Raw genomic sequence first — 26663 nt, forward strand, 5'->3', positions numbered from 1 at the left:
TTGGACGCTGCTGCCATGAGACCTAACAGTTTCTGGAACCGTTTCACAGTGACGGCTCGGCCTAGCTTCTGTTCTTTGGCGGCTGCCAGGATCGATGCTATGCGTGTTGGCGATAATTGCGCCTGCATAATTACCGAATCCCAGTTCACACCTAGAAAAGTGGTTCTCTGAGCCGGAGAAAGCACACTCTTCTTGGCGTTCAGCCCCAACCCCAGCTTCGACATATGGGCGAGAACAGCATCTCGATGCTGAACCGCCATCTGCTCTGTATTCGCTAGAATCAGCCAGTCGTCGATATAGTTCAGTATGCGGATGCCCTGTAGACGCAGCGGCGCCAGAGCTGCATCCACACACTTGGTGAACGTGCGGGGTGACAGTGCTAGACCGAAGGGAAGTACACGATATTGGTATGCCTCTCCCCCGAAGGCAAACCTCAGGAACTTCCTGTGATGTGGAAGGATGGAGACATGAAAATACGCATCTTTGAGGTCTATGGTGACAAACCAATCCTCCGATCTGACCTGCACTACAATCTGTCTGAGTGTAAGCATCTTGAATTTGAGCTTGGCCACCGAGCGATTCAATAGCCGCAGATCTAATATCGGGCGTAAGCCCCCATCCTTCTTCGGCACGATGAAGTAACGGCTGTAAAAGCCAGACTCCCTGCTGGGAGGGGGAACCCTCTCTATAGCCCCTTTTTGCAGGAGTGTCTCTACTTCCTGTGCCATTACCAGAGCCTGCTCCGGGCCCACCTCTGTAGGTAGGACACCGCAGAAAGGAGGTGGCCGACTCTTGAATTGAATGGCGTACCCCCTTTCTACTATCTGCAGGACCCAACGAGATATATTTGATAGACGTTTCCATTCGTCTAGAAAATCTACTAAGGGAACCAGCCTCTCGAGGCTGGCCTCTGGTGTATTTTGAGCAACAAATACAGTGCCCTGAAGCGGCGGACCGGCAGGGAACGACTGACTTGACTGCTCGGGGACCCCCCGGAGGGGGTGCGGACCACCCTCGGGTGGCCCGCGGAGACCGACTGCGCCCCGGCATTGCGGCGGGGTTGGCAGCGCGGCCCCCCGAGGGTGCCGTAGGGAAGCGGGTACCGTTAGCAGGGGTAAACACCGCTTCCCTATGGGGGGAACCACCCTCAGCGTCCTGACGCTTCTGGCGTCAGGAACGCTTCGACGAGGCCTTCTTGGCGATCAGGACTGTCCGCAGATCAGCCCTGCCCCTCGAAGGCCTCGCCTGAGAGCGCCGCCCCTCGTCCCCGCGCTGAGGGGGAGCTCGAGCGGCGACGCTCTGTTTTTGTTGTGCCCTGTGAGCGGAGCTCGTACTCGGCTTGGGCTGCCTGATGTCAGCGGCAGCCCCAGGGACCTGGACCCGGAGAGGGAGAAACTGCTTTAGCGCCGCAGCTTGTTTCTTTGACTCCTGGAACCTCTCGGTGACAGTATGTACTGCGTCACCGAAGAGGCCACCAGGAGACAGCGGCGCGTCGAGCAGGAAGCTTTTCTCCCTCTCCTTGATTTCAGTGGGGTTGAGCCATAAATGTCTCTCCGTAGCCACCAATGCTGCCATAGAGCGGCCAACACATCTGGCCGTCTCTTTGGTGGCCCGGAGAGTTAGATCAGCTGCTGTTCTTAGCTCATTTATGACATCACCCCCCACTTCATCACGTCCATCTAAGTCCCTGAGCAGGTCAGCCTGATAAGCCTGCATTATAGCCATGGTATGCAGGCATGCAGCAGCCTGACCTGCCGCCGAGTACGCTTTGCCCACCAGTGCCGACGTTGTTTTTAATGGTCTGGTGGGCAAAGTCGGGGCCTTTAGGGATGATGCCGAGGAAGGCGAGAGATGGCTCGCGAGCGTCTCTTCTACCTTTGGCATCGCCCCATAACCGTAGTGCTTCAGCCCCATGATGTTGCTGTAGACCGAAGTCTGAGGGCTGAACACACGGTATGATGCCGGTCTCCTCCATGATGTTGCCACCTCGGTGTGCAAATCATGGAAGAATGGCAGGCCCCGCCGCTGAGGTTCTGAAGCGCGAGCGGGCAGGAATCTTTCATCTAATTTACTAGATCTTTTCCTTCCTGCCTCAGATCTCTCTACGGGCCAGTCAATATTTAATCTGGCCACGGCTCGCGTTAGAACCTCAACGAGCTCCTCACTCGCAGGGGACTGAAGTGGCGAATCTTCAGTCGCGATGCTCTCAACGTCCACCTCCTCGGAGCTGGATAGTTGGAGCACCGGCGGCTCTCTCGGGGGGGAAGAAACCGCAATGCGTGCTTCCAAGCCCCGAGAAGAACCGCTGGATGGAGCAGGTGAGGGCAGAGATAAGGCAGCGCCCGTCTCAAACCCCTCTGCAACATCCAATTGTGAACCCCACGACTGCAGCCTCCGCTCTGCCTCGGCAGCAGCGGGACCAGAGCCGCGGGGAACACGAGCCGAGGCACCCTCCTCGAAGAGTGCCCGGCGGGAGCGCAGCGTTCTCAGTGGCATACGCTCACAGTGCTCGCAAGCAGCCCCCTCGAGGGCTGCCTGGGCATGCTGCGCTCCCAAGCAGGCAACACAAAGAGAGTGTGTATCCCCACTCGTGATGTAGCGTGGGCAGGGATGTACACACCTCTTGAACTGACTGCTTTCACTCGCCATTTCTCTATCTATTTATTTTCTCTTTTTTGTAAATATAAGGAATATTTAACAAAGGGTGGAAAAACTCTTTCAATAGACAGACAAAAACACCAAATAGACAGACAGGTTCACACAGATCGCTTGCTGAAGGCTCAGAAGCTAGTTCCTGTTTGTTTTCACGGACGTTTTATAGCTTCCGGTCGATGACGTCATCACGCCGACGATCGATCTTTTTTCCGATGGAATGGTTCTACAGGCGCTTCACGACGCATTAACGCAGAGGCGTTCTCACAGCGTTTCGACGCAGCTCGAGTTCCCCGAAAGGGAACTAACATTCACTGGACTGTCATATACCTTTTCACCGCTAGATGGGGGAAAATATCACACAGTGTAGCTTTAAATGCACACCTCGGCGAAAAAGACATCATTCACTACCCTCCTCCTCATTCATTTGTTAAAGTTAGACACCAGCCTTCTTAGTACTCTCAATCAATCAATTTGAACAACAACAACAACAAAATACAATTATAATTGAATGCCTGTTTTTCCACTAGTTTTTTTGTCATACGTGTATAGGGTCGCTTAAGCTGGGCATACACTGTGCGATTTCTATGGGATTTCAGCAAGGTTACCTACTCACACTGTACGAGTAGATCGCATGCGATGTAAAGCCAGAGCGCACGAATGATGTGCTCTCACTGTGCGGTCCGACCGTCGAGCGCGTCTTGACTGCGCACACTGTACGGGTGAAAAATGCGCAATAAAACCCCTGTGGCGACGATAGACCATGGTGTATTAAAGAGAGGCAGCCTATCAAATGCATCAGCTATTGATATCAAGAGTATTTAGAATTTATGTATAAAATTATTATTATTATTAGAGTAGGCCTACTTTTATTATTAAATCGATATTACATTAATTTGCCCCCTCCCCCCAACAATAATGCATAATCGACACACTGCATACTAAAATAATAGATTACTCCTCACTATTTAAAAACATTTAGCCCGATTAAACAAGGAATTATAGGTCTAATTATATGATTATAATGTCAGAACACTGCAATAATAATGTCTGTCTCAATGAGAAAGCAGATTTATCTAAAAACAACTTGTTTAATACAAGATGGGCCTACTTCTCTTCTATTTTTTTTCTCACAATATGGACCAAAATAGAAATATTAAGAAAATAAATAAGAAAGAAAATAAGGCAATAGGCTATGCGTTATCAGTATGTTGAATTACATTTATCTCTCGTTGTCTGAGAATATGCTCCGAAAGCTTGTCAGATTTTACTTTCACTTTCTGTAGTGAATAATTGACTGCGTTTAAACTGCGCATTGCGTGATATCCACTGACTCGCGTTCATGAAGAAAAATAACACATTGCAACATGACATTGTGTCAAGATGGAGAAGGTTAAATATTAATTAATATTAAAAAATAAAAATAAAATGTGAAAGTAAAACAAGTAGCCTAGCTAAATTAATGATCAACTAGCTAAATGAATAATATGCACTGGATATATACAACACAAACTGGAGGCACAACAGTTTACTTAATTTCTGCTATTTGATAGCTGCCTACATAATTAAAGATCTCCCCCTTTTCGTTTTCTCCTTAATGCTTTAAAAAATTAAATGGTTGAACTTCTGCTTTCGCGCAGGCGCAGTGAGGGGAAATAGGGCAGTCAGTTCGTGGCTTTGCTTTAACTGTGCGATAACCTCACGAGGGGCGAGCAGAATTTCTGACACGCCAGAAATTCATCCGACCATCCGATTCCCGATCGGGAGAGGTTTGTCGCCTCTCGTTTCCCCCTGTACACAGCACGAACACCTCGCGACAAACGACGCACGATAAACCTGAAAATCGGCCCGACCCAAAAAAGAGTCGCACGAGTCAGAATTCGGCTCGAAATCGGACGAAAATCGCACAGTGTATGTCCGGCTTAAGACCTGAGGTGCGTAAGAGTATACATCTTGTTTTTTCTGCACAATAATAAATTCATATAAGGACGAAATAAGTGCAATTTACCTTTATTACAATTATTAGTGTAATAAATGCACATGCAAAATAATTAAATAATGAAAATACAAAAAACGTTGCAGGATTTCCAATCTTGCTAAAGCGCTTCATCACAGTCAGTGAAAAGGGTCCAACACGAAACAGTAATATTTGCATGGATGAGATCGTTACTTCATTCATGCTTTTGATTTTTTTTCTTTCAATTCATTACAAATTTTCATATATATATATATATATATATATATATATATATTTTTTTTTTTTTTTTCATATATATATATATATAAATAACATTTTATTATTTATTTTTTTATTTTTTATTTAGCCATTTAAAAGTTTTTTTAATTAAGTTTATTATTTTATTATTTATGATGATGATAATCATTATAAGTAAACAATACACACACATTTGAATGCTGTATGCTGTTTAAAAGTAAACATTGTTTATAAAAAAAAAAGATCAAATGAAAAATAATCAGTCATCTATGCATAATTATTATTGTAGTATTTCTAGATTTCATTGGTCTGAAATCAAACTGGGAAGTTTTGTTTTGCAGTTTGCTGATTCCCTACCCCCCCCCACCCCCCCACCCCCTCTCTCTCTCTCTCTCTCTCTCTCTCTCTCTCTCTCTCTCTCTCTCTCTCTCTCTCTCTCTCTCATAATCGGATTTATAGTTTGTTATAGTTTGTGAGAAGCCCATTTCTTGGTTATCAGTGCAGTTTAGAAAAGTTTTACAGGTCACACCAACTCAAACAGGTGAAAAGGTTGTCCTACATTTGTCCAGAAAACCAAACTTTTAAAAATATTTATCATCTGTACACCAGTATTTCTCTTCCTTCTATTTTCCTGTCCAGCAGATAAGTGGAAAGTGCAGCCAATGAGCCGGAGCTGTGCACTTAGATAATGAAAACAATTACATATAAGAGAAGAACGGACAGAGAGAGACATACTGCAGACAGATACAAAGAATAAGAGACAAAGGCAGAAAGGTGAGTGTTTGTGTGTGTGTGTGTCCTTCTCACTCCTCTTCTTCCTTATAAGATCGCAAGTATCAGCCCCCTGCCACAGTGCAGTGAGCTGCCGTCTGCGACTCTTCAACTCAGAGCCAGAAATAAATTAAAATGGGATTATTTGCTCCAGTTTGACCCTATACTGCACATGCTGGGCTTCATGAACACGGGAGCAGATAATGGAAACGCCACCTCTAGACGGTTTGCAAGATATGGTGCTTTTTCGTAAGCAGAGGTGGACCTCTTTGGATCGAGATAACTTCCTCTGCCCAATGTTCTTCTCGAAGGAAAAAGATGCATTGGCCCACAGGTGGCTCTCTCTGTGCCCTTATGCCTTGCCTCCAGCAGCTCTGCTCTGTCATGTCATCAGCTGAACCAGAGAGGACAGATGCTTAGTTTTTTTTTATGCAACCACGCTGGCAGAACCCGCTGTTGTTCCCGGGGATGGTGCAGGTTCCTGGGGATTTTGGAGCCTCCACCTATGGCCTCTCCATTTTCAGGCTGATGTTCAGCCTAGGATATAGACCCTCTATCTTGTAATATTGCGTCAAAACTTTCATTTCTACGAAAGCTACTGGATGACACACATCCTGTACACACTCAAAGTTTATGTGGCGGCTATTGCAGCGAATCACTATAGGTTGGCAGTCTTTTTGGAAAAAAAACCCGACTTGGTTGTTAAGTTTCCCAGAGGGGCCTCAAGGCTGAATCCACCTCGCCCCTACATGTTTCCATCTTGGGACCTGTCCAGAGTCTTGAGACCGCTCCGGGGTCCTCAGTTTGAGCCGCTCACATCGCCCAACCTTCAGCCTCTCTCGCTAAAGGCCACCCTTCTAGCTTTGGTATCGATCAGGCGAGTTGGTGATTTGCAGGCTCTTTCAATGGATGCATATTGCCTTGAGTTTGGGCCTAATGACAGTAAAGTCATCCTTAGACCAAGAAGAGGCTATGTGCCTAAGGTACTCACCATACACTTCACAGCACAGGTCACAACGATATTTGCTCTCCTTTCCACTGAAGATGAGCAGGCACCACACCCACTCTGCCAGGTTCTGGCCCTTAGGGTGTACATTTTGCACTACAACCAGTTCCAGAAGTCAGAGCAAATATTTGTGTGCTTCGGAGGCCACAGTTTCATTGTATAGTCTTTGGGCTTGCAATACCCTAGGGGTGAGGATCCACTCTGTCAAGGAAATGGCCTCCTCTTAGGCTTGGTCATCCATTTCCCAACATCTGATAAGCCAGTCGCCAACCTCTTGTTTTTTTGTTTTGTTTAGAGTCTAATACAAGGTCTTGTTAATGGTTTTTAAAGGTTTGCGTGGTCTTTCTCCAGAATATATTTCAAGCCTGTTACAGCATCATTGTGCAGCTATACTCTTAAGATTGTCGTAGAGATTTATTCTAAATGTTCCTAAATTACATGTGAAAACTGTCCGTTCTGAAAGGAGATTGTGTCTTCTCAGTGGCAGTGAAATGCTCTGAAATGGCCTTCCTCTACATATTTGATCTTGAGTCTCGTTTGTATGTTTTAAATTGTTGAAAAAGAATCTCTACTCTATGGCTTACAATTACCCTTAGGTATTTGAAGACTTAATTAGGTGTTTGGAGACCTGTAGTGTATTCAGGTACAGACATGTAATAAGTAGGCCTTAATGTAAAATAACGCTATAGTGTTCACTGTATAAATCAAATATAGATTATTCTTTGTTTTGCTGTTTAGTTAACATTAATGAATTAGAAGTAGGTACTTAAATGTTACTGTCACTTTAAAGGTGCACTATGCAACTTTCCATCCACTGGAGGGCGCCTATTCAAAACAAATGTGTAGTTTGATGACGCAAAGTGTGAGCGCAGCATCTTGGGAGATGTGGTCTTCACCTCACAGCCGGTGGAAAATAGGACTCGGGCAGAAATCACGTTCATGCATGCAGTTATTAACGTTACTGTAGTGTAAAGCAGAGCAGGACCGAGTGTTGTGGACCTGAGCACAGCTGCTGGAGCGATTGTTAAACAAATACCCGCCTCGCGAATACCGGGACTTTTATTATGACGGGACGGGTTGCATTCGGCTGCACTGATCCGCTCTTCCGGTTATGAGGTAATGCAGCTCTGTTTATCATATTAGATACATTTAAGTGTGTTTAAAATTATGTTATGACGTTACTCCGTGCGTTCACTTGTTCACACTGCTAAGAGTAAAGCGCTCCTGCCAAATAAAAGCCGAAACCGAGGGTAGCGCAGATATGACGCAATTGACAGGCGACTCCCTCAAACGCAATGCTGAAACGTCCCTGTCCTTAGTTAAAGGGTTACTTCAGCGATTAGCATATGGCTCTGTATCAGTAGAAACCCTGGAGAATATTCAAATTATTGTGCTTTCCCCCTCATATCTCCCTGAGACGAGAGATTTATGCATTTTATTTCAGGAAAAATTCCTCCAATGATGCAAAATTACGATTTTTGCATCATAGGAGGAATGTTTGCCCAGAGGCTAAAGACTACAGCCAGCAGAGGGTGGCATTGCCCCATGTTTTGAATCCGGCATTGGGGGATGGGAGATTACACTCAGCTTGCAGGGAGAGCTCAACTTGCAGACAGGATCATTTAAACGGAGCTATGGTGAGCAATGCAAGTCTTTTAACTTCTGAAATTCATTTATATGAAAGTTAAGCTTGCAAAGGCATGAACTGAAACGTAGTAGAATGTAGTCGCGATTACCTCAGCTCTCATCACTCGTGCAGTTAGTGCTCAGGGCTGTGACACTCGCGCGGTGACTCACTCATTATATTGAACACACACGTTCAGTTTTTAAGTGTAGTGTCTTCTCTAACTCAGTCACAGTAATGAAGTTGGTGGTGTTGGGAATGGCGTCACAGGGCAGCGAAGCATTCTGGAAATTGTAGTCTTTCATCCCCATGGGACAAAAATACATTTTCTGTCTTTTCTCAGTCTAGAAGACACCAAATTCAAAAATAATTTCACATTTCTACTGCATTGATGACCCAGTTTAAATACAGATTCATCTTCCCAGCACTGAAGTACCCCTTTAAAATAGCAATTTTCTCACAACTTACAAATAGTTGGAAACATCTGGGATATTGTAGGTACTCAACTGAATCAATCAATCAATCAATCAATCAACTTTATTTATATAGCGCTTTTACAATCACGATTGTGTCAAAGCAGCTTTACAGTGTCAAACAGGATAATATTGCGACAAAATTAGATTTGGCTGTACAGTCGTACTGGAGAAAACAGTGATGTTATCAGCTTATTTTAATTTATCATATAGTGACAATGTTGGCAGATCAGTATTAAAGTTTATAGAATTAAATAAGACCTAATTAATACATTTTATTTGTATAATAAGTTGAATAACTTTAATCATATTTTTAGTGTCCCCAACTGAGCAAGCCAAGCCAAAGGCGACAGTGGCAAGGAACCAAAACTCCATCAGGGCGTGATGGAGAAAAATAAACCTTGGGAGAAACCAGACTCAGTCGGGGTGCCAGTTCTCCTCTGGCCTATTAACACACCGTGTAAGATTATTATTCTGGCAACCTTACAGGTCGGAAATCATATTAGATTGGATTATTCAAAATTTTCAGGGTATCACGGAAGAGACAGATTTATTTAGGATGGGGCGTCGATTACACAAGAGTATGAATACATGAAAGATCGGAATTATTGCGCCGAAGACGGGTTTTGAGCATGTCGTGCCAGTGAGGCAAATTGAACAAAATATATAACACAGGCCTAGTGTTTTTTTTTATATTTTACTGCAAAAATACTACATAGTTCACCAGAATACACAGAATACACAGAATACACAGATCCAGTATAATTATTTTACAATGATATCCAGTTTCTTTTTTTAACTGCTAGGGAGGACCACCCCATTGCATCACAAACATCCTGAAAGAATGCCCCGGAAATAACGCTCTGGAGGAAGCAACTAACTCTCAAATAAACATCACAGATTATGACTGTTATAGTTCCCTGAGAGTGGAATGAGACGCTGTGCCGATCACACTATGGTAACCTTGCTGTGTGATTGCGTCTGAAGCATGTTTGTCAACTAGTGCAATGTTGAGACGGATCATCATGAGCGGGTGACGTCACGACCAGGAAAGAACAAGAGCACATCCAGATCAAGATCAAGATCAAGATCAAGATCAAGATCAAGATCAAGAGCACTTCAGCAAAATCAATCGCACCCAGATAGCAAGCATGTTTTGGGCCACATGTGGATTTTATCTGGCACATATGGCCCAGATATGGCATGGCTGAACAGATATGGGCCAGAATGTGACCATATTTGTTTTGCCATAACTTTAAAATTGGTGGTAATGCTCTCTTGGTTCACAACTCATTTTGAGGTATATGGCCAAGATAACAATGTACACACAAGGGCCATATACATTTAAGATAGGCTGCCTTGCGGTAAACCTTTGGATTATATATGGAAAAACACAGGAAACCTGAAATCAAGCGCAGCTGACCTGAATCCAAGGTTCCACACCTCAGGTTGTTGCCCAGACCCATTAATATTTGGCTCGTTACCTGACCCGTGCCCGCGATGAATCACACGCTAAAATCATTCCAATTAAAAGGCTTTATTTTGCACCTCTCTCAACATCAACAGCGTAATGAATGGGCTAAAGAAACAGGCTTTTTGATCCGCGCTACTACCCGCCCGTACAGAGTTAATTATCCGCCTGCATCCCCGCTCGTGAATTTTATAAATGTCAAAATCCACCCATTTTAGCCACTTTTATCCCATATTATTTATTACGGGTACCCGACCCATTGCAGGACTCTAGTTGCATGCATCTTTCCTCCTATTGAATGAATCTGACTGATACTACGGCGCTATTTTCTCATCTGCTCTCATGCGTTTTCGGTCACGCATATCTTCAGGTAAGTGAGGTTTTGGCATTTCAAAGTCTTTTTAAGGTTATTGAAATATGTATGTCAACATTGCATAAGCTTTTAGTTATTTGTTTGAGGAGGGTGTCAAATGAGCCTCAGTTGAGTGTATTTACCATTTCAATCCAGTGTGTAATGCATCTCATTAGTCACCGAACAAGTCATTAATTGATGATTTAAAACTGGAAACAATGATAAAAAGTTGTCTTACATGCGTCTGTTTTTAATGCACCTCGACTATCGTACAGTCTGACATTTAGATCTTACATCGCTGATTATGTTTGTACTAGGCCTGTCAAAATGAAGGCTTTAACAACGCGTTAACACACATTCATTTTCAACGGCACTCATTTTATTAACGCAGCCTGAATTTTCTGTTTGATCAATGGCCCTTAGTTGGAGAAACTGAGATCAGCCATAGGCATAAAAGATGCAGCAGCAAACATTAATACAGAAAAGGGTTAACCATAACATTAGTCTAAAACAAGTGCAGTTATACTCTACATAAGCTACCATATTTTCTGCTTAACTTTTATTAGACTCCAGGTCGAAAGAAAAGTGCGTTTTTTCACTGAGCACATTCTCTGCAGTCCGAGCGCACTGTACTGAAGCTCACTCTCGCTCATGTTGAGGTAAATAACACCCTCACCACTTACAGTATGTGTGTTTTATTGTAGAGGTCAACCGATACATCGGTTTTGCAGATTAATCGACACCGATAGCTGATTGGTGGAACAGTCGGTTATCTGCAAAAATCAACATAGATAGTTTTTCCGGTTTGCGTACGCTGCGGGAGCGGCTGAGAAGGGTGCTGTCATTACACAGTAGCCTACGAGAGATCTGAGAAGGGTCTGCTGGCATTATATAGCACAAGAGCGGCCTCTAGAGGCCAAATTAAAAACTATCACTGTTTACATTAACACGTGAGGCTGTGCGCTTCACGGAACACTGCACAGAGTGTGCTGAGACATCTGATGCGCGTTTAAAACACCAACAGAGAAACGGTATGAATACAGAACACTTCAGTACATGTTGCCAAATCATTATAAAGTAATTGATTTGTTGACTAGATGCTTTAGCAGGGAAAGAACAGCAGTATATGTACTTTGTCGTCGAGGCTGACAGGACGCTAACATTAGCAGCAATGGCGAACGACAAAGTGCATATACTGCTGTTCTTTCCCTGCTAAAGCATCTAGTCAAGCATTTAAAACGATGTAACTGAGAAACTTCTTTTGATGTGAGAAACTGTATCATGCATCCAACCGAAATATAAACACATCAGAAACGCATTAGATTTCAATACAAATTGAATATTATTGTATTATATTAAGTTTTATATAATACAATAATATTCAATTTGTAACATTAAGTAAGGTTAATAAATGATGTAGTATTATTCATTTTTAGTTTTATCTGTTAAACTTTTATGCACTATGAACTAACATGAATGATTAAGTTAGAATTGTATTGCTCAAATATTAATACATGCTGTAAAATGTAAATTACATAATGTATTTAGTTAATGTAAGCTAGCTAAATAAATACATCCTTGTTAACAAATGGGATTTGCAGTCTCTTACCTGACATTTACATACATGTTTCTAGGTTATAGCTAAAGGAATTTTTTTTTAAATATTTTAATGTTTTAGTTATTTAGTTTTTTTAGGAAGTTTTTTTTCTCATTTTAATATATTCATATTTACATATGAAATTTAACACATTTTTATGGTTCAGTACTTTTTAAATTTCTTGTAATAAAGTTCAGTAGTGCTTTTTTTACCTGTTATTTTATATATTATTATTATTTTTTAATCTAGTATCTTTTTAAAAACTATCGGTTGATTAATCGGTTATCAGCAAGCAAGGTCCAACATAGCTATCGGTATCTGTAAAATCCACTATCGGTCGACCTCTATTTTATTGAATTAAATACACTACAATCTGCTAAAACTAGTACGCTGGTTACTTTTCTGAACAAGAGCTGTTTCCTCAGACATGCATATTTGTCCATACCCATGTTGATTAGAGTATTAAAAACTTGAAACATATAAATTTAAGGTACATTAATAATTGATAAAAATGTATGAATAAATTGTGATTAATTGCGAGTTAACTCATGACAATATCTGATTAATCGGGATTTAATATTTTAATCAATTGACTAATATTTTAATCGATTAAGCCCTAGTTTGTACAGCCTGACAAGGAACAATCGTGAAGGACTATTATAAATCTGACAGTGTACACCCGGGTTTAGTTTTGTTGGGGCCATGACACATAGTAACTTTTGGAAACGTGAGATGTTTTGAGGGGAATTACATCTTAAAAAAGGTAATTTGCACCTTTTTTATATGTTTCGTTTTTGCTTAAAAGCACAAGTTTTAATGATTAGTTTAATGATGTCTTTACTAGGGAGTAAAATCTCACTGTGGCAATTACTATTTTATTTTTTTTGTACAAATGAAAAGTGTTTTTTTTTTTTTTTTTTTTTTTTTAGGTTAACTATCCCTTTATTTTAACATTTATTTTAATCATAATCATGCAGACCTAGCTTCCAGGTTGTATTGCTGTTAACAAATCGTCCCCTTGGAATTATAAGGTTACTGAGCAGTTTTGAGATATTGAACTTCAAAGTTTTTGCATTACATATAGGAAAATTTATATGGGGAACAAGTTTCTTTTAAACATGAAAATAACAAGGACCCTAAATGTATTCTAAATACGCAATATCAAATAAGAGGGACCCTAAATGTATTCTAAATACACAATATCAAATAACAGGGACCCTAAATGTATTCTAAATACGCAATATCAAAATCCTCTCAAAATTGTAGATGGGGATTTTTGGAATGGGTCAAATGCAGATAGAACCTTCTAATTCTAAAAAAAACACTTTTCGCTTAGAATTATAAGGATCTATTTGCCAAAACATTATTTAATTAACATTAAATATAAAATTAATGTAACAATTTGGTGGGTAATTAAACACATTATTGCAGAAATTGTTCATCTTTCTGACCTGTAAATGCCAAACTCTGGTCGGGCCAATCACATCGTGTATAAAGTTGGTGGGCGGGGCTTAACATAATGACGGCAGAGTTGTGCTTGTGTGCTTCTAGTAAACTCAGAAACTGGTGAACGGCGGTCTTTCGAATCAGCTTTGACCGCGACTCTGGAAGACTTTGAGTTAAGCTTTTCTCTGAGAAAAGAAAAAAGAACGGCACTGAAGTCATTCTTAAGAAGGAAAAATGTGTTCAGAGTTTTGACGACCGGATGCTGTGAAAGTTTAATCTTTCAACGAGCTTTGCTTCACCTTCGTTGCTCTGGTTGGTTGTAGCGCTATCCAATTGCGTGCACGCCATTTAGAGTGAGTTTGAAAGACAACCATTTATCCCGCCCCTCGGATTGAACCCTTTCAATGGTGAGTTTCCAGACCAAACATCTTGATGTGGGTCTGGCTTGTCAGTCTATTGAACACTTGTCAGGCAGTTACACTGCCTTAGAAATCATGCACACAGTGCCTTCATGCACAAAACGCTGCCTTACAAGCCATTGTCTGATAAGGCAGTGGGGCAACGAGTCAGCTGCCTAGGTGTTCGGACACAGCCATCGTGTGTCTGCATCTGTCTTTCATGTCAGGGAAAAAGTCGGCGACACAATATAAAAAAAAGTTGATCCTGATTTCTCCTCTTCTGTGCTCACGCAAATAGAACCTTATAGAGCCAAGTCAGGGTTCCACTTTGTAGATAGAACCTTTTCGTTTTTTTCAATAACAAGTCCCAAAATGTACACATACAAAAAAAAACATCACATAATGTAAATAAATTATCACAGATTAAGAATATGTGAATAACTCAATTTTGACAAAAACGTCAGATTCCAGTTGCAAAGAGACGAAATGTAACTTTTTATTGCAGGTGCAGTCGATTGAAATAAGGAGTCCCAGAAACACACTTCCAACACTTATTAGAGACTTTCTTTCTCTTGCTTGTGAAGTTGTGTTTGTTATCTTTAGCAAGTTACTGTGACACCCCCCCCCCCTTCTTTAACTCTCATTACTAATTGAGCATAATACACACTTGAAATTTGGTGTAAAATTAAGTCTAGACTCTTTGAATGTTATTTATATTAATATAAATGGTTTCTGAGTAACTGTGAACATTTGTCAGAAGTAAATTATTGAATATATATATTTTTTTTGTGTGTGTGTGTTTTATTTACCATGGAGTTAATAAGACTTTTACATACTCAAAGTTGCATGTGTTTATCTGGGCCAGATCTATACCAAAGGAAATTTGCTGACTGGGCAGGAATGAAGCAATTATGGCAGGGCAACGCAGCGCCTCATTCCCTTTTCAGGGAACTACACTGTCAAAAAAAAAAAAAAAAAAAAAAAAAAAACGTACAAAATTGTATCTTTTAAGGTACAAGTGGCTGTTACTGGGGTGGTACCCTTAAGAGTTCTTTTTTTTTTTTTACCTCTAAAGCCCTATTTGGACTGGATAAGATTAACATAGGGATGTGGGGGTAAAGTATTATTACCAGAGGTTCTCTGTGATTTTAGTCCCGTCCGAATGTGCCATCAAAAGCGCATTTTGCGAACTTGGAGGCGTTTGAAGCACTCGGAAGCACTTGGTTCTCAGTTGGAAAAACATCCAGTCTTTTCCACATATCATTTAAAGCAAAAAGAAGATGAAATGCACTTATTAGAGCCACAACACTTATTTTAGCTATAGGAAAGTGTCTATTACCAGCACAATCCAATCAGAATCATCATTAGACTGGATCTAACTGTTTATTAAAACACACACATAGGAGACGGAGTTCAGACTGGTGCTCATGTTGTGTGTTTGCTCACGTGATAACAGCAACGTCCTACACACATGACGACAGGGAGGTTTCCTTGGTGCGTAAAGTGAGTTACTCCTCCCACTTCTGCTAGTTTTACTTAATCTCTTATCCCGTGCGAATTGGCCATTAATATTACAGACATCCTGGGGAAACATTACTTGATCCCCACGTCCACATATTAATCTAATCCCGTCCGAATAGGGCTTAAATCAGGGATAGGCAAGTTCAGTCCTAGAGATTTGATGCCCTCCAGAGTTTATCTCCAACCATTCTAAGCCACAACAGTGTAAAACTTGTGACTCTTAGCATGCATTGCAGCATTAAGTATGTCAACATTGTTGCGATTTATATGCTGATTCTTGATATCTATGTGCATCGAAATGTTTCCTGCTTTAGAATGTTTTTAAAATCAACATTTAAAACATCTGATCTGTGGCAAGCAAGTATTGTTGGTGAATATTTTGTATTATTATTTTTATTCAGTGATGAGTTTAGTCAAACATTATTCTTCCTAATAGAGTTTGTTTTGTTTTGAGCAGTTATGTGTTTTGTTTATGCTGAAACAAAGTTACTTAATGGTGTACCATAATATAAACCATAGTATAAAAAATACCATAATGGTGACCAAAATTTTTCAATAAAACAAAAATCTAAACCTCTGTTAATTCTTAAAAAGAGCTTCTATAGACGTCTTTCAGGGTTGGAACCAAACTCTGCAGGACAGTGGCTCACTAGGACCGAACTGAGGAAAACAATGGTATAATTGTACCCTAAGGACCAATTGAGTACCTTTAAAGGTACAGTTATATGTTTTGTTCCCCAAGGAACAACATTGTACCTCCACTGTACCTTTTTTCTGAGAGTGCCCCCCCCCACCCCCACCCCACAGACACACCACCCAAAGGGACGTGGTAGCAGCTATGGCCACCACATACACCTTAAGTGTGGAAGGGGAGAGCCTTGGAGAAACATGATCTTGCAGAAACTCTAGAACTGAGCCAACTGGACAGTTAACTGGATCTCACTGATGCGTTTTGCACCAAAAAGCGAATACTCTCCACTTCAGGGCATAACGTTTCCTCACTGATGGAGCTCTGGAGTGAAGTATGGTCTCTACAACCTTTTAAGTCTATGAGTTGGGCCCCCTCAAAGGCCAAACCAACAGGTTCCATATCTCTAGGCAGGGGGGTTAGGATCATGAATCATGGATCATGCCTCCCACTTAAGACAGAAGGTTGATCCTGACCAGAATCTCCAGCTTTTGCATGTGAGAAAGAATGACAAATCAATACCGAACCAACATCTACTCAGGCTGTTCTAGATTAAGCTAGTCAGGAGTTATTTTTGTCCAAAGCCTTCCTGGCGTAAATAATGGCTGGTGGCACCCCTGAAAGCTCATTGGCCACCCCTGTGGCCACCCCAGATCTGATAGGTAGCTGGTCAAGTTCTTCAACACAAGAAATGAAAAATGCTGTCAATCAACGATGACAGCTGATAAACTGATTAAGGGCCAGTTTTACAGTTTTAACTAACACAGTAATGGTCGACTGAGACTGTGAGAGCTGATTTCTGCTCAGTGGACGTTTGGCCGTGCAGGTCAGGTGACCCATGAGATGAGCATGCGCAACGCACGCTGCACCTACTGCTGCTCGTCCGTGAAAAAAAAAGGACGTCACACAGAGCAACAACAAAAATGCTGGAATCAGTCAATTGACAGGTATGGTAATTTAATGTTTAGTTATATTGATTTTATTTAATAATTAATTTTAATAATATGTAATTTAAAAAAGGATGGTCCAATTTTGCTTAAAGTATATGCTATTAATTCGGTAATACACAGCAAACCCCACACTTAAAACACAGACAATATATTATTTAAATCTCAATACAAAACATAATGAAAAGACAAAGGAAAATGTTTGAAACTAATTTGTCCACATACAGTCTATGGGTGTAATGGTGATTGTTTTTACATCTAGTGATTCAGACGCTTATTGTGACACCGATGACAGAGAGACTCCTCATGTTGCACAAGTACATGCTGCCTCACGGTATGTTGTGACATTTTATCTTTTAGTTTACACAAAATTATGAGTGCCTTCCATGAAAGTTGTAATACTGACCACAAATTCACTTTGTAACTAATCATTTTGAATGAAACTTCATAAAAACTGAGGTAAGGAATGATCACGATTATTTATAATTTACAGACGTTTCACAGACCAGAGTAGCAGGTCCAACACAGCCTCAACTTAAGGTATTTCCGCAAACCATGCATGGCAACAGGAAGAGGTCCTTCAACAGCGAGTGGTACAAACAATAGCAATGGCTTGAGTACTCCCAGAGCCAAAATTCTGTCTACTGTTTTGCATGTCGACAATTCTCTTTGCCAAACACCCCAGCATCTGTATTCAAATCACAACTGGGATTCTCTCATTGGAAAAAGGCAATGTACAAAGATTCTGGATTTAAAGTACATGAAAAATCAGAGGGTCATGTCAATGCCATGTTTGCATGGGGTGAGCACAAGAAGGCAATAGTAACAGATTGGTCAATACATGATGCCCTTAATGAAGCATACAACAAGAAAGTCCAAGAGAATCGGAAATATATTAAAACAGGGGCTGAAGTACTTCTTTTGACGGCAACACAAAATATTGCACAATGAGGTCACCGTGAGACAGAAGAGGCAGAAAACAGAGGAAACTTTTTAGAAATTTTGGAAATGATTACAAAGCATGACCCAGTGGTAGAGAAAAAAAAAATGAAGAGATAGCAGAAGGCCAAGTACACAAGCTGTGTAATACAAAATGAAATCCTAGAATGCTTGGCAAATATGGTCCGTGAGGAAATAATGAAGTAAGTGAAGTGTTCTCTGTGATTACTGATGAAACCAAAGACCTGAAAAAGGAGCAGCAGCTCTCACTGGTACTTAGGTACTACTACAATGGGGCAGTGCATGAAAGTTTTCTTCACTTTCAACAAGATTAGATCCCACATCTAATCCCAACAAGATTCAACAAGATTAGATCCCACATCTAATCCCACATCTAGCAACATTGTGTCGGCCCAGATCCGGCCCATATCAGGCACATGTGGTATATGGAGCTGGCCCACATGCTGCAATGAATGAGTGGCCCACTCCTGTTTGCCAGATCTGGGCCACAAGCAGGCCATAGCAATGCCACATTTCAGCCAAGAGCTAAGAAATAAACCAGAACTGTACTTTATCTGAGCCACACAATCTGTGTATAATAACCATGGAGCCATCTCAGCATTAATAAGCCTGTTAAAAAGCAGAATTACTGAAGGAAAAAAGAGCACAGAAAAAGACCTGAGCAGAAACACAAGAACTACAAGATCTACTATGCAAGTTATGATGCTGCAGTAACTAGGGGTGTAATGAAAATGAATTAATAGCACAGTTTTTAGAATCAAATGACATCAGTCAATTTTAAGATGATTATAAAACTTTCAACAGGTAACCATCATCATCTGATTTCAGTTAATTTAAGGTTCTTTTGCTACTGCAAATGTGTCTTACAAACACACTTTCACAGCAGCCATAAACAGTCAAATGTATAATAAGAGTAAAGAGTCCAACTAATGGAAACACTCATCACCATTATGGTGACTTCAAAAGAAACACATTAGAGTTAAACCTCTGTTAATTCTCAATAAGAGCTTCTGTAGTTGTTTAACAGAAATAAAGTCAGTCTGGTTAGTAATGTGTGAAGCTGGTAGTGCTGTTTGTTGAGTTGTTTAATCCTCCTCTGCTGAGATCTTCAGAGATTTAATGTCTTATTTTATCTTTAGTTGATTTCATCTAAGGCTGTGGCTGAAGTCAGTTGTAGTTCTTGTGTTTCTCAAGGACAAAATCATACACTGTTTTGAAAGATATGGACTTGAGTACAGATCCAATCTTGTTGGACAAGGTTATGACGGAGCATCAGTAATGAATGGGAAACACTCTGGAGTGGCAGCCAGAATAAAGACTGATGCAAAACATGCAGTTACTGTAACGCACATTGCCTGAACTTGGTATTCATTGATACCGTGAAGGTAGTCCCAGAGGCTGCTGGCTTTTTTGCACTACTGCAGAAGCTTTATGTGTATATGTCTGGGTCCTATGTTCACCAGAAGTGGCTGGATGTGCAAAAGCAAATGTAGGAAGGTCAGCCGAGGGATTTGCAGAAGTTCAGTGACATGAGATGGGCATGTAGATACTTGGCCTGCAGGAATCAAATGGACCGATTACCTGCTGTATTTCGTGTTCTGCATGACATTGCTACAGAAAATAGAGGGGAAAGATCTGTAGATGCTTGAGGTTTGCTGACTCAGCTAGACCTAAGCTTTGTTAGTCTTCTTGCAACCTTTCGAAGGCTCCTTGGGGATGCAAAGGTGCTGTCTGACACCCTCCAATCTCCTTTACTTGACCTTGCCATGGCAGTGGATTTAGTAAGTGCACTCAAAGACTCATTTCAGGAGTACAGAAGTGAAACATTTGGTGACAATCTGTGGAAAAGTATTTTAGACACTGCCACAAAGTGCAATATAGCCATTGAAAATGCAGAGAAAAAGAGGTCTCAAAAAGTTAATTCCAGACTTGGTGGGTCTGTCATAACCTCTACAGTGGGTCAGCGCAAATACAACCCCAAATCAGAAAAAGTTGGGACAGTATGGAATGTGCAAATAAAATAAAAAAGAAGTGATTTCTAAAATTACTTTGACTTGTATTTCATTGCAGACAATATGAACACAAAATATTTAATGTTTTGTCTGGTAAACTTCATGTCATTTGTAAATATGCATCAATTCCTGTCATTCAGACCTGCAACACATTTCAAAAAAAGTTGGGACAGTAAAGCATTTACCACTTTGTAATGTTGCCATTCCTTTTCACAACACTTAAAAGACGTTTAGGGACTGAAGACACCAAGTGATGAAGTGTTTCAGGTGTAATTTTGTCCCATTCTTCCTGCAAACAAGTCTTAAGGTGGGCAACAGTACGGGGTCTTCGTTGTCGCATTTTGCGCTTCAAAATGCGCCACACATTCTCTATTGGAGACAGGTCGGGACTGCAGGCAGGCCAGTCAAGTACCCGTACCCTCTTCCTCCGCAGCCAGGACTTTGTAATGTGTGCAGAATGTGGTTTTGCATTGTCTTGTTGAAATATGCATGGACGTCCCTGGAAAATATATCTTCTTGAAGGCAGCATATTATGCTCCAAAATCTCTATGTACTTTTCAGCATTAATGGTGCCTTCACAAAAGTGCAAGTTACCTTTGCCAAGGGCACTGACACAACCCCATACCATGACAGACCCTGGCTTTTGGACTTGTTGCTGGTAATAGTCTGGATGATCCTTTTCTTTTTTGGTCCGAAGCACACGGCGTCCATTCCTCCCAAAAAATACCTGAAATACTGATTCATCTGACCACAGTACACATTTCCACTGTGTGATGGTCCATCCCAGATGCCTCCGAGCCCAGAGAATTCGACGGCGCTTCTGGACACTGTTAACATAAGGCTTCCTTTTGGCACAGTACAGTTTTAACTGGCATTTGTGGATGTAACTACGTATTGTGGTACTTGACAAAGGTTTGCCAAAGTAGTCCTGAGCCCATGTGGTGATATCGCTTATAGATGAATGACGATTCTTGATGCAGTGCCGCCTGAGGGATCGGAGATCACGGTTGTTCAGCTTAGGCTTGCGGCCTTGTCCTTTACGCACTGAAATTCCTCCAGATTCCTTGAATCTTGTAATTATGTTATGCACTGTTGAATGTGAAATATTCAAATCTCTTCCTATCTTTCTTTGAGGACATTGTTTTTAAACATTTCAATAATTTTCTCACGTATTTGTTGGCAAACTGGCGATCCTCGGCCCATGTTTGCTCCTAAAGGATTAGATCTTTCTTGGATGCTGCTTTTGTACCAAATCATAATTTCAATCACCTGTTGACATCACCTGTTTCAAATCACATCATTATTTAACCCTTTTACCTCATTACTAGCTCTAAATTGCTCCTGTCCCAACTTTTTTTTAAATGTGTTGCAGGTCTGAATGACAGGAAAGGATGCATATTTACAAATGACATGAAGTTGACCAGACAAAACATTAAATATTTTGTGTTCATATTGTCTGCAATGAAATACAAGTCAAAGTGAATTTAGAAATCACTACTTTCTTTTTTTATTTGTGTTTTCCAAACTGTCCCAACTTTTTTTGATTTGGGGTTGTATAATGATGGTGACAAGGATTCCTTTAGGAGGACAATGTGCTACCCCATTGTGGAGACCATACTTGGAGAGTTAGACAGGCGCTTCTCCATAGACAATTGTGAAAAAATGAGAGGAATACAAGCTTTGGACCCCAAAAGCACGCTTCATTCAAGAGAAAGGAAGCAGTCTTTCGCCTGCGAGAAATTTATGAAAGTGACTCAGTCATGAACTCAGACAAGGAGGCTTTTGCAAAGGAAACAGCAAAGTTGAATGCCGAATTTGTCCGGTATTGTTGAACTTGCAGTGTTCCTTGAACCTCATAAGGCTGTTTTTCACAAGCTTTTTCATCTGTGCAAGATAGCCATAGCTCTCCCGGTAAGCAGTGCAGTATGTGAACACAGCTTCTCAGCTCTTAAACTTTTCAAGACCCATTTGCGCACAACAATTACAGATGACAGACTGAGAAACCTGGGTGTTCTCAGCAAAGAGGCTAGAAGAGCAAAAGTCACTTGAGATGGACAAGTTTATTAAACTTTTTGCTACCAGTCACCAAAACAGGAGAATTTATCTGGTGTAAGATTTATGAACACAGAATTTGTTTAATGATCTTGTTTTTTTGTTGTGTTTTTTAGTTTATTAGGTTTTGTTTGGTTTGTTACAATTGTTTCTATATTGTCTTGTCTTGTATTGTGGTCTTTATGGTCTATGTGAAAGCATTTGTGTTACTATTATTAAAATCCTCTATTGTTCATGTATTGTTCACCCCACTCTAGTTTTGTGTCCCATCTTGGCCACCTCAGTAAAAATGTCCTGGATACACCACTGTGCTTAGGAGGCTTCAGTTGATAGTTGTGCCCTATACGAGGAGCTTGACGGCTGGGACTGTTAAAATCTAGGCATCACCCCATAACCATACACTTTCAACCCCCTATTATCAGAATAAACTTGGTGACTGAACAGACGGGACGAGTATGATTTATTCCACAATTTGTGTATTTGACAACAGAATGTGCTTGTCCATTTTGCTTTTAGGATGAGCACCCTGTATCTTGGCTTCTAGTCCTCTTCTGTGCTGCCTCAGCGACAGTGGGCTCGGAACCACAGAGAATGTGAGTCAGAACACTCTCCTCGAACAGTGACAGACAGAAGCAGAATGTGCAAAGTGGAAGCTTCTCACAATTATCACAATCAGCCCCCCCTCAATGGCTGACAGAGCATGCTCCGCTCCCAAACACATAACGAATCATGTGTATCCCCAACCCAATATTATATATATAGCCTCACAAAAAAAAGAAAAAAAAAAACTTAATAATGAATTGAGTAGTACAGAATGAAATTAAATTAATGACTACTAGGTGGAGCTCTTACTCCACCAATAGAGGGTATGCATCGGCTTAGGCATTCATAACGAATCAGTGCGGAGCAAAGTTTCAACTTTTCAGTGAATCCCTTTCAGTTATACTTCCATAGGCATGAACTGAAAACATGCCAGACTGGACATGTACCGTGAATGGCTGCTGCGCTTACCACAGCTCAGCTGAGCTCTGACTCCTGCTGTGTTTGTGCTGTGACTTTCTTTTGGCTCACTCACATTTTATTGAATAGACACGTTACATTTTTAATTGTAGTCTCTGTTCTGTAACTAAACTAAACTATTTTATTACTATGAAAATCAAAATGACGGTGGGGGTGGTGGCGCGGTGAGCAAGTTATAACCAGTAGCCGGTGGCTTGGGAGTGGCCTCATTGGGCATCGAAGCAAGTGCATTCTGGGAGTTCACAACTTTCATACACATAAGACAAAAATACATATTCTGTCATTTCTCATTCTAGAAGGCACCAAATTCAAAAAAAAAAAATCACAATTCTACTACATAAATGAGTAGTTTAAAAGACACTTAATTTTTTAACTCTCTCTCTCTCTCTCTCTCTCTCTCTCTCTCTCTCTCTCTCTCTCTCTCTCTCTCTCTCTCTCTCTCACACACACACACATTCAGACAGTAACTCAGTTCGCACAGCATACACACAGACACATTCAGGCCCTGTCCACACGAAGCCAGTGCTTTCCCAATCCGATCTTTTTTTCCCCTCATTTCAAGAAATATCTGATTAGAATCTCCACACGAGATTACAAAAACGGACTAAAAACGATGTAGTTTGCATGCCAGGCCAGTGTGTGGCGCTGTAATTCTGCCACAGAAATACACTAAAAACTAGGCAGGGGTGTGACAGAGTTGCAACAGAGTTGTGGCTAGGCAGGGGTATAGCAGTGGTCGGTACATTTGCTACTTAACAGATGTGTTTTATTAATGCCTACACCTACCCCAACCCAAAACATACCCTTACAGGTATGCAGATACGTTAATTAAATGACGCGATATTGATGTGCGCATGCCCAGTGCCCGTAGTTGTATCCTTTACCTCTTTCACCGTGCTGGACGTAGTGTGATGACATCACCGTTTCAGAAAATATACGGATTCGCTGTACACACGAAAACGGAAGATGATCGTTTTCAGATTTATCCGCTTTGGGACCCAGTTTCGAAAAATATCGGATGCATGCTTCTAAAACGCCGGATCCATGTGGACGAAACGCTGATACGGTACAAAATGTATACGTATACAGCTAAACGCGTCTCCGTGTGGATGGGGCCTCAGACACACAGCAACTTCTCAACGCTGCCCTGCAATTTTTATCTATAGAATAGCTTCACTATGAAGAGCTACATTATCTTTCTCAGCAAGCAATTGGTAACATCCCTGTTTCTGAAGCAATTAAACTCATCGCTTGACTGTTAATAGAGAAACGTGGCACAGGATGAGGCAATTCATACATGCATAATCTCTCTCTATCAGGTATCTCTATTTCTGTGAATAGGATATTGAACTGGAAAAGCGCAAAATTACCAGTGTTTTCAGAAAGCCTGTGCTTTTATCCACGGTGGAGACAGAGCATGTACACATGTTTGCCAGATTGAGAAAAATAAGTGAAACTCTTGGCAGATATTTTTGTATTGCCCAAATGTAAGGCCCTGTCCACATAGAGACAGGTTTAGCTATATACGTCGAAATTTTGTACCATATCAGCGCTTCGTCCAAACGGATCAGCGTTTTGGAAAGCATGAATCCGATATTTTTTGAATTCAGGGCCCATTGTGGATAAATCTGAAAACGACAATCTTCCGTTTTCGTGTGTACAGCCAATCTGTATATTTTCGTATCTGCATTATTGTGAGTGTAGGTTTAGGGTTGGGGTAGGTGTAGACATTAATAAAACGCATCTGTTAAGTAGCAAATGTATTTATTGTTATTTTACCGTAAGATTTTGCCTCGCCTCCTACCACTGTTATACCCTTCCAGCCACAACTCTTCTTCTCTGTTTTTAGTGTATTTCTGTGGCAGAATTACAGTGCCATACACTGGCCTGGCATCTAAACTACATTGTTTTGAGTTGGTTTCGGTGATCTTGTGTGGATGCAGATGTTTCTTGAAATGAGAAAAAAAAAAAAAAGATTGCATTGGAAAAGCTCTGGCTTCGTGTGGACGTGGCCTAAAGCTCTTATTGGGGAATGGTCCACTGCTGATTAAAAAGGAGAACTATAATGTATGGCGGAATACCACTTCTGAGAGTACTTAGAATCGGCGCAGTAAAAAGTCCCGCCTGAAACATCCTCCCTCACATCTCCCCCTCCCCCCTATTGACAGAAATGAGAGAGGGAAGTGGAGATTTTTCAGCCGGGAATTTTTACTGCACCGAGTCGAAGTGCTCTCAGAAATGCTATTCCGCCATACATTATAGTTCTCCTTTTTAATCCGCTTAGAAAAGCACTACGTTTTATTTTATGTCATCACACTTGATCGTTCAACTATTCGTGTAACTGTATTTAAATAGGGAAAACGTGGAGGTGTTTGGTCGCTTCTAACTTGATCTCTGTTTGGTACCATAGTAAATGAACTGGGCTTAGTGGGCTAAGCTAAATGCTATCAGATACTCACCGCGAGTTAGAGAGATTAAGTGCATGCACTCAGATGAGAGAGGTATGTATCAACTCGTTTTAGTTAAGGGAAAAATCTAGTTTAATATAAAAAAAAACGGTGAAGTATCCCTTTAAAAACCAGCTTGATTAGCTGGTTCAGGTTTGTTTGATTAGTTTTTTGTTTGGACAGTTCCACCTGACTTTTTTTTAAGGGTTAATTCACCCAAAAATATAATTGATGTCATTAATGCCTCACTCTAATGTCGTTCCACACCTGTAAGACCTCCGTTCATCTTTGGAACACAGTTTAAGATATTTTATATTTAGCCTGAGAGTGTATGCAAGTGTATGCACACTATACTGTCCATGTCCAGAAAGGTAATAAAAACATCAAAGTAGTCCATATGTGACATCCGTTGGTTAATTAGAATCTCTTGAAGCATCGAAAATACACAAAAACTATGACTTTATTCAGCATTGTCTTCTCTTCTTGGTTTGTTTTCAATCCTCAAATAAAGATTAAAACAGTTATGAATCATCGGATTGATTCATGATTCCGATTGCCAATTTCACGTGATTTCAGCAGTTTGGCAGTTTGACATGCGATCCGAATCATGAATATATCCGCTGATTCACAACCGTTTGAATCTTTATTTGAGGATTGAAAACAAACCAAGAAGAGGAGACAATGCTGAATAAAGTCATAGTTTTTGTGATTTTTAGACCAAATTGTATCGGTTGCGGTTCGATTGATATATGAACACAACATGGACCAAAGACATGTAAACGAACCAAAAACATGACGCAATGTCACAAGATGCAACGCTACAAGTCAGCTGTTTTGACGACGCGGAAAGATCGGTATCCAAAATGAGCAACGTTAACATTAGCTCCAAACGTGGAGCAACGAAGAGTAAGTGCCACATCAGTATTTGGTCTGACGAGCATGTTTCAAAAATGATACAAAAAACACACAAAAAGCATACCTGGTTCTTCTCATCAAAGGACCTGTGTTGCC

This window comes from Pseudorasbora parva, chromosome 1 (genome assembly GCF_024679245.1).
Source record: "Pseudorasbora parva isolate DD20220531a chromosome 1, ASM2467924v1, whole genome shotgun sequence".
Taxonomy (NCBI): domain Eukaryota; kingdom Metazoa; phylum Chordata; class Actinopteri; order Cypriniformes; family Gobionidae; genus Pseudorasbora; species Pseudorasbora parva.